We start from the raw sequence: 9,239 nt of genomic DNA, 5'->3' as shown, positions 1-9,239 counted from the left end.
AAACTGTACAGCTTATATTTAGGAAGAGCTAATTCCTACAAAACTTCATGGGCTTTACATCTAGGGAACACAGAACAAATTATGCTTTTGCTTGCTTTTTGTCTTGAAGAAAAATCTACACTTTGCCCAAAAAAAGGCCTTAAAACTATGTCCTTCCTATTTGTCTATTAGATTATCTGTCTTATAATTCTTAACTTGTAGAAGCTCTTTGTATCCTCTGGATATCTTAAAGCTATTATCTTCTTCTGTGTTATATGAGTTGTGAATACGTTCTCATAATCAGTTATTTGCTTTCTCTGTTTATGCAGTTCCTTAACAGTCAAAATATTTAAAATTATTGTTTTTGAAGGAAACTATGAAAGTGAAAGTTAGTCACACAGTTGACTCTGACCCTTTGCTATCCCATGAACTGTAGCCAGACTGGCTCCTCTGTCCATGGAATTCGCCAGGAAAAAATACTGGAGTGGGTTGTCATTTCCTTCTCCAGGAGATCTTGCCAACCCAGGAATCGAACCCCGGTGTCCTGTATTGCAGGCAGATTCTTTACCAACTGAGCCACTAGGGAGCTATAAGCAAGGTAAAAAGACAACCCTCAGAATGGGAGAAAACAGCAAATGAAACAATTGGCAAAGAACTAATCTTCAAAATATACAAGCACCTCATGAAGCTCAGTACCAGAAAAGCAAACAACCCAATCAAAAAGCGGGCAGAAGACTTAAACAGACATTCTCCAAAGAGGATATACAGATGGCTAATAAACATATGAAAAGATGCACAACTTCCACATCAAAACTATAGTGAGGTATCTCACACTAATCAGAAAGTCTACAAACAATAAATGCTGGAGAAGGTGTGGAGAAAAGGGAAAGTCCCTCTTGCACTGTTTGTGGGAATGCAAATTGATACAGCCACTATTAAAAAACTAGGAATAAAACTCGGAGAAGGCAATGGCACCCCACTCCAGTACTTTGCCTGGAAAATCCCATGGATGGAGGAGCCTGGTGGGCTGCAGTGCATGGGGTCACGAAGAGTCGGACACGACTGAGCGACTTCACTTTCACTTTTCACTTTCATGCATTGGAGAAGGAAATGGCAACCCACTCAGTGTTCTTGCCTGGAGAATCCAGGGACGGGGGAGCCTGGTGGGCTGCCGTCTATGAGGTCACACAGAGTCGGACACAACTGAAGCAACTTAGCAGCAGCAGCAGCAGCAGGAATAAAACTACCATAGACCCAGCAATCCCATTAGTGGGCATATACCCTAAGGAAACCATAACTGAAAAAAATAAGTGTATCCCAATGTTCAGTGCAGCACTATTTACAATAGCTAGAACATGGAAGCAACCTAGATGTTCATGGACAAATGAATGGATAAAGAAGTTGTGGTACACATACACAATGGAGTGTTACTCAGTTATAAAAAGGAATGCATTTGAGTCGGTTATAATGAGGTGGACAACATAGAGCCTATTCTGCAACATGAAGAAAGTCAGAAAGAGAAAGAAAAATACTGTATATTAATGCATATATATGGACTCTAGAAAGATGGTACTGATGAACATATCCACAAGGCAGCAGCAGAGACGCAGACACAGAGAACAGGCTATGTCTCTATGTGGAGGAGACATAGAGGAGGAGAAAGAAGGGGAGATGCTTTGAGAGAGTAGCACTGAAACATATACATTGCCGTATGTAAAGCAGACAGCCAGTGGGAATCTGCTATATGATTCAGGAAGCCCAAAGGCGGTGCTCTGGGACAACCTAGAGGGGTGGGATGGGGAGGGAGATGGGAGGGGGGTTCCAGAGGGAGGGGACATATGTATACTTGTGGCTGACTTATGTTGATGTATAGCAGAAAGCATCATAGTATTGTAAAGCAATTGTCCTCCAATTAAAAAATAAATAAAATTGTTTTTAAAATAACTAAAGCTGTTAATTTTGTTTTCCCTTTACAGATTCTGAGTTCCCTGTCTTCCTTAAGAAGGCCTCCTCCACCTCAAAGTATGATAGAGTCTTAGTGAATATTATTTTTAACAAATGATTTTATAATTTTATTTTTATGCTTATATTTAGTCCATGTGAATTTATTTTTGTACTCTAAGTTAAGCTAACTTCATTTTTATCCAAATGTGAAATCGATGGTCTTTGCATCATTTAAAAAATTTTTTTCTCCAATGAACTGAAATGGCACATTTACCATAGAATGTATGCCCATATATAGCTGGATCTTTTCTGTTTCTCCAACTTATTTACACTTCTCCACTACTATGCTATTTTTATTTAGGGTACCCCCTACTATTTTCTTGTACAAAATATAGCCATAACTAAATGTCAACTTCAACATCATATATGTATACATTGTCTGGATTTTTAAACAGCTATCAGGTTTGTTAATAGAAACAGTCTTCATTTCTTTACCTTCTGCAGAGCTGACATTGGTTTTTTGTTTTGTTTGGGTTTGTTTCTGGATGCCAGGGAAAACCTGGACCTGTCTCTGAACCTGCTAGAGGGAATTCAGTTGGCCCAGGTTGAGTCAGCCCGTTCCACTGTGTCAGGGGAGGGGTCTCGTGACCACCAGGTGCCCACCCCTAATAGTGAGCAGTGGTTGTTCTCAGGAAATGGAGTAGAGTGAGATGGACAGCGATCCCAGTGGTGTTTCTTGTGTTCCTTAACCCCAACTCATTCAAACATCATGCACTCATTGCTATTTACTTGCCAGAGCTTGGGGATGGGGAATCAAAACTATATCAGGGACACGCTTTGCATCCAAAGAGTTGAGGGGTCTAGAAGAGATAGACATCTGTGAGGACAAAATAAGTGCCTCACTAGACAGGAAAGTGTAATGAATGCATGCGTATTCTGCTGGGGCTTTGGGGCCCGAGGGCAGGGGTGGGTGGAAGGGAGCAGTGAAGTCCTCCCAAGTGAGGCAAGAATGTGACAAAGAAGTAGTTGAGGGCTTCCCAGGTCATACAGTGGATAGGAATCCACCTGCCGATGCAGGAGACATGGGTTCGATCTGTGATCCGAGAAGATCCCACATGCCTTGCAGCAACTAAGCCCATGCACCACAACAATTGAGCCTGTGCTTTAGAGTCCGGGAGCTGCAACTACCGAAGCCTGAGTGCCCTAGAGTCCACGCCCCACAAGAGAAGCTACCACAGTGAGAAGCCCGTGCGCCGTGACTGGAGAGTAGCAGCCCTCGCTCACTGCAACTGGAGAAGAGCCCATGCAGCAGTGAAGACCCCAAATAAATAATTTGTATTTATTATAAATAAATAAATATTATAACATAAATAAAACAATAAAATCATTGGAAAATAAAATAAATATCATTTATTATAAAATAAATACATAAATAATAAATAAATAATACAAAAGTCACACAGCGAGGGTCACACAGCACCCTGTTCTCTCCCCCATGGAGTCTCAGTGTGTGATGATTCTTGTGAGTGTATGCGTGTGTGCATGCACACGTGTGTGCAGGCTGGCCTGGTCCCCTGCCCAGGAACCTAGCCAGAAGCCACAGAAGCTGCAGACTTGGGTTGAAGGGTTTAGGATGGAAGCAGCTCGTATACATCCCCTTCTTCCCTGTCCTCGAGTGACAACACAGGCAAGCGCCTGAGACACACATTTAGAGAAAACAAAGTTCTCCCTGTCCCAGGATGCGGGAGCTTATGCCCTGAATAAAGACTCTGCTTCATGCTACACCACCTTCTCCCGCCTCCCTTCTGACACACAAGTGCTATTTGTCTGAAAGTTTATCTCAACTGGAGGTTTTAAGGAAGCCCCCTTGACACTGCCGTAGATCCTGTGTTATGCCTCAGCTGTTTTTTGATGTTCGTCTGTTCACACGGATGAAGTCATGAAGATCACAATCTAGGGCAAGATGATATTTTCTGTGGTAATTATTGTTCTTGGAAATAGGAGGGAATGGGACGGAGGGACAGGATCTTGGCAGCCATCCAACGCAACGCGGGGTTAACCCCTGAGGGAGCAGAGACCAGAGAGGTGACATGACTTGGCCAAGTTCACACAGCTCGTTCTTTTTGCACAGATGTATCTAAAGAGAACTTTTCTAGGAAGGTTTCCCCATCATATCAGTATGCGACTAAATGGAGATAGCCTTTCAGTAGAGTATATCACCTCTTTTCTTCCCAACATCAAGAGCAGCCTTCAAAGTGTCAGTCGCTCAGTCATGTCTGACTGTCTGTGACCCTATGGACTGCGGCCTCTGTCCGTGGAATTTTCCACGCACGGATACTACGGTGGGTAGCCATTCCTTTCTCCAGCGGATCTTCCCGACCCAGGGATTGACCCTGGGTCTCCCACATTGCAGGCAGATTCCTTACCATCTGAGTCACTAGGGAACCCCAAACATCAAGATCAGGGTTATTTATATTTTTTGTACATGAGAGTTTGCAAATATAAAATTTGATTAAAGAGAGCAAAATTATTTCAAAGGATAAACTATAAAGGATTATAGGCTCCCTCTCCACAAAAAAAAAGGTTCAAACAAGGAGAGGCTAATTAGATGGAAAATACTTATGTCCCACTTGCAGGTCTAAAGAAAAATTTCCCCTAAATACTCCTGTCCCTTTGCTTATTCCTCCTTGCAGAGAGCTCCCAAATCTAACTGGAGAGCTGGAGACAAAGCACAGAGCTTTCATAACCCATCTTTCTGCTTCCCTTTAACAGTCCAAAAGTGTGTGCAGAGAACAGATGTATTTTCTGCCATGTAGAATAAAGTCCTGACCCCAAGGAGAAAAATGTCTTTTTTCCAGTGCTGTCAATAGCTGAGTGGAAAAGCCAGCCTAATTCTGGGGAACAGTTTTAGAAATCCATTGTTGCCTGCATCTCCATCATTCTCTGTGTCTCTAATAAAGCTGGCATACTGTTCTCCATCTGTCCACCTCCTTGTGCCTCGGTGGATTCAGAGCTCTGACAGGGCAAGGGGGCGTTCTGGGTTCACCCCTTCCATCAGAGAATGTCAGTATGAATCAGTCGTAGCTAACTTAAAGACTGTAAATAGCTTTCTCAAATTTTCTTCAAATGTTGCCAAGTTGATCCACAATGTCCTGTGAAATGTAAATGCTTTTCTTTGTCACAGATGAAAAGTACTTCAACACTCAACACTTTTCCCCCCTATACTTGGCTTTTTGGACAAAAGCAGAACAGAATGTATGACCGATGAAAACTCCAGCCGGCCTGGAAAACCAGTCAAAGGGACAGTCCAAGAGCCGGCACAGACTGGAAGTCAAGGAAATCACACCAGCATTGCTGGAACACATCCAGGTTGTATCCTCTTCTTCTTAGAGTCCCAGAGAGCTTCAGCGCCAGGCAGGTCCTCACAGGCCACCTAATGCAACCACCTTGAGGAATCTGAAGTCCTGCTCCCATATCCCCAACAATATCAGTCCAAGCTCAGCCCACCTCCCGCCAGAGAACTGGAGTTTAAAAAAGCCCAAGGTAGCCCAGGCCATCTTCTGGGTTCTAAGATGCATGTATTTTTGCGTTTTACCTCCGAGCTTGAAGTGCCTGTTAAGATTTTCTGATTTAACGTCTTGTGACAGTGCTTGGCTGGGCAGTGGAACTGACACGGCTGTTGCTTGTGCGTGTGTAAGCTTAGCTCTTTCTTACGGAGTAGTGAACACTGCAAGCTCTCAATGTGTCAGTCATCAGACCATTTAGATGTCTTTGTGACCTAAAAAAAAAAAATTTAACACTTGAAATTTTCTGAAAATTACAAAAGCGCTGACATCAAAATGTTCAAAGGACCTTGGAAAAAAGTCCTGGGGATGACAGTGTAGCACCCTTAAGCAATGTTGTGTCGCAGTGTTGTTATAAAGAGGGCAAAACTGAAGGCAGAGTACAGACAAAATTGTTTACCATGCTGTTGATTTATAATATGCCAGTAACTCTGCTAAACCCTTTCTATATGTTATTCCTCTTAGTCCACACAGAAACGTAATGAGGTAGTTAGTACACGTCTGTCATCCCTATACAAAAGGTTTGGGGCAAGGTGAATTTTGAAATTTATGACAATTTTTATTATTTTAGAAAGGTAATACAATGCATGCCTGTGTGCTAAGTTGCTTCAGTAGCATCCGACTCTTTACGACCCCATGGAGCGTAGCCCACCAGGTTCCTCTGTCCATGGGATTCTCCAACCAAGAATTCTGACGTGGGTTGCCATGCCATCCTCCAGGGCATCTTCCTGACCCAAGAATTGAACCTGTGTCTCTTAGGTCTCTTGCACTGTCAGGCAGGTTTTTTACCACTAGCTCCACCTGGGTAGCCCAATATAATATAATATACAAATATATATAAATATATATATATATATATAGAGAGAGAGAGAGAGAGTGTGTATCTTGTCTAATATTATCAATGCCTGGGATACTGTGCTTTAATTAAACACATTAATATCTATCAGCAAAATACAGTATATTGACAAAAGGTAAGATAAAGAAAGACCCCAACAAGCTTCGTGTCAGGTCAGGTCAGGTTTAGTTGCCAAATGAGTTTGCCACGGGCTTATGAAAATATATTCTGCTGTCGGGTATTTGGGGATTTTAGAAATGCAAATGAGGCATTTTGGATTTGTATTACTATCTCCATTCTGCAAATTAAAAAAGCAAGGCTTCGTAAGTAGCTTCCTGTAAGTAGCTGGCTGTGAGACCAGATCATTCTCACTCCATAGTACGCCATGCATCAAGGTCTTAACCAGGATGCTCTACAGTCTCAGAGAAACACCTGTCAGGTGGTTGAGGGTCGCCACCACGGGCCCGAGTCTCTTCTGCATGCTAACCATCCGCACACAGCCACTGCCTCAAATCTCGCGATGATGGATGCTCTCCTTGGAACACACAGCTGTTACCTTCTGTCCCCTTTTAACCACACCGCACAACAAATCTCACACCACCCAGAGGGAGCCATCTGCTCACACAAGACCAGAAAGGTGTGGTGAGGAATTCCACTCTTCAGTGGTATCAACCACTTGTTCAATGAATTAAAAATAAAAATTCATAAGCAGATGGTAGGGCCTCTACTTTTATAGCCCTTACAATTTTAGAAGGAAAAAACAAAAGAGAGAGCCATCACTGGTTCCAAACCGTTTTGAGAAACTTCCTGCCAGGTTCTAGTGAAGTCACAATTCCTCATATAAATTATTCTGGAAAAGTCACAAATATCATAAGAATTTTAATAATAAAACTGTATACGCTCTGTAGTCAGCTTATCTGGCTTGAATCTCACTCCTATCAGAGTGACTGAGCAAATTATTTAACCTCTCTTTGTCTCAATTTTTCCATCTAACTATTGGGGATAATATTGCTTGCTTTGGGGAGTTAGTACAAAAATGAAATGAGTTCACACATGTGCATTCTCTGGCCATGACAAGGACTCAGTAAATATGAACTTTGCACCATTATCATCACAAACACAATCATTATCATCATGGACATATTTTAACCTATAAACTGTGGTTTCCCAGAAAGGAAAAAGGACAGAAGCAAATTTAGGAGGCAGATCTATCTCTAAAGCTCAGGATCTTCAGCATTAGACTCTCTTACTTCACGTGCCCAGGAGCTGTGGTGCCTGAAAACCAATCTAACCCTGAAATTTTAGGACCCTTACAAAACCACACCAAGGAGCAATATCACGTCTTTCCCTGTCTCAGAGTCAGCGCAAAACAAAACAAACGCACATGGCCATCTCCATGGAATCTCCTGGCTGTATTAAAGTGGCTTATATCTGCTCCAACACTATCATTACCAAACATTTTACTAGGGGTGAGAATTCACGTGGTGCTCTCCAAAGAAACAAAGGAGCTTCAGACAGTCCTAGTCGCCAAAGAGATCTCACCCTTGTAGAAGTCACAGTGTTTATAATTATTAGGGCTTTCCCAAAGAAAGGCAATGCCAAAGAATGCTCAAACTACCGCACAATTGCACTCATCTCACACGCTAGTAAAGTAATGCTCAAAATTCTCCAAGCCAGGCTTCAGCAATATGTGAACCATGAACTTCCTGATGTTCAAGCTGGTTTTAGAAAAGGCAGAGGAGCCAGAGATCAAATTGCCAACATCTGCTGGATCATAGAAAAAGCAAGAGAGTTCCAGAAAAACATCTATTTCTGCTTTACTGACTATGCCAAAGCCTTTGACTGTGTGGATCACAATAAACTGTGGAAAATTCTGAAAGAGATGGGAATACCAGACCACCTGATCTGCCTCTTGAGAAATCTGTATGCAGGTCAGGAACCAACAGTTAGAACTGGACATGGAACAACAGACTGATTCCAAATAGGAAAAGGAGTTTGTCAAGGCTGTATATTGTCACCCTGTTTATTTAACTTACATGCAGAGTACATCATGAGAAACGCTGGACTGGAAGAAACACAAGCTGGAATCAAGATTGCCGGGAGAAATATCAATAACCTCAGATATGCAGATGACACCACCCTTATGGCAGAAAGTGAAGAGGAACTAAACAGCCTCTCAATGAAAGTAAAAGTGGAGAGTGAAAAAGTTGGCTTAAAATCACTGATTTTCCAAAATCACTGCAGATGGTGACTGCAGCCATGAAATTAAAAGACGCTTACTCCTTGGAAGGAAAGTTATGACCAACCTAGAAAGCATATTCAAAAGCAGAGACATTACTTTGCCAACAAAGGTTCGTCTAGTCAAGGCTATGGTTTTTACTGTGGTCATGTATGGATGTGAGAGTTGGACTGTGAAGAAGGCTGAGCGCCGAAGAATTGATGCTTTTGAACTGTGGTGTTGGAGAAGACTCTTGAGAGTCCCTTGGACTGCAAGGAGATGCAGCCAGTCCATTCTGAAGGAGATCAGCCCTGGGATTTCTTTGGAAGGAATGATGCTAAAGCTGAAACTCCAGTACTTTGGCCACCTCATGCGAAGAGTTGACTGATTGGAAAAGACTCTGATGCTGGGAGGGATTAGGGGCAGGAGGAGAAGGGGACGACAGAGGATGAGATGGCTGGATGGCATCACTGACTCGATGGACGTGAGTCTGAGTGAACTCCGGGAGTTGGTGATGGACAGGGAGGCCTGGCGTGCTGCGATTCATGGGGTCGCAAAGAGTCGGACACGACTGAGCGACTGATCTGATCTGATCTGAATGGCTCAGTAGGTCAAGAGTCCACTGTGATGCAGGAGACACAGGAGACACAAGTTCAGTCCCTGGGTGGGAAAGATCCCCTGGAGGAGGAAATGGCAACCC

The 9,239-nt window shown here is 42.9% G+C and overlaps 1 long non-coding RNA gene across 1 annotated transcript in view; it reads right to left on the bottom strand.

Moving 5' to 3' along the window:
* Window positions 1-3,310: 3,310 nt before the first annotated feature.
* LOC147359652 (uncharacterized) overlaps window positions 3,311-9,239 on the bottom strand; it is a 49,759-nt gene continuing 43,830 nt past the window's right edge. Inside the window, exon 5 of the long non-coding RNA XR_015141125.1 lies at window positions 3,311-5,701. This is a non-coding gene — a long non-coding RNA (uncharacterized LOC147359652). The remainder of the gene's footprint in view (window positions 5,702-9,239) is intronic.

This window comes from Bos grunniens, chromosome 14, assembly GCF_055505025.1.
Source record: "Bos grunniens cultivar Pamir isolate PY7600 chromosome 14, Bosgru_T2T1.0, whole genome shotgun sequence".
NCBI lineage: Eukaryota > Metazoa > Chordata > Mammalia > Artiodactyla > Bovidae > Bos > Bos grunniens.
This window is presented reverse-complemented; position numbering and strand designations above follow the sequence as displayed.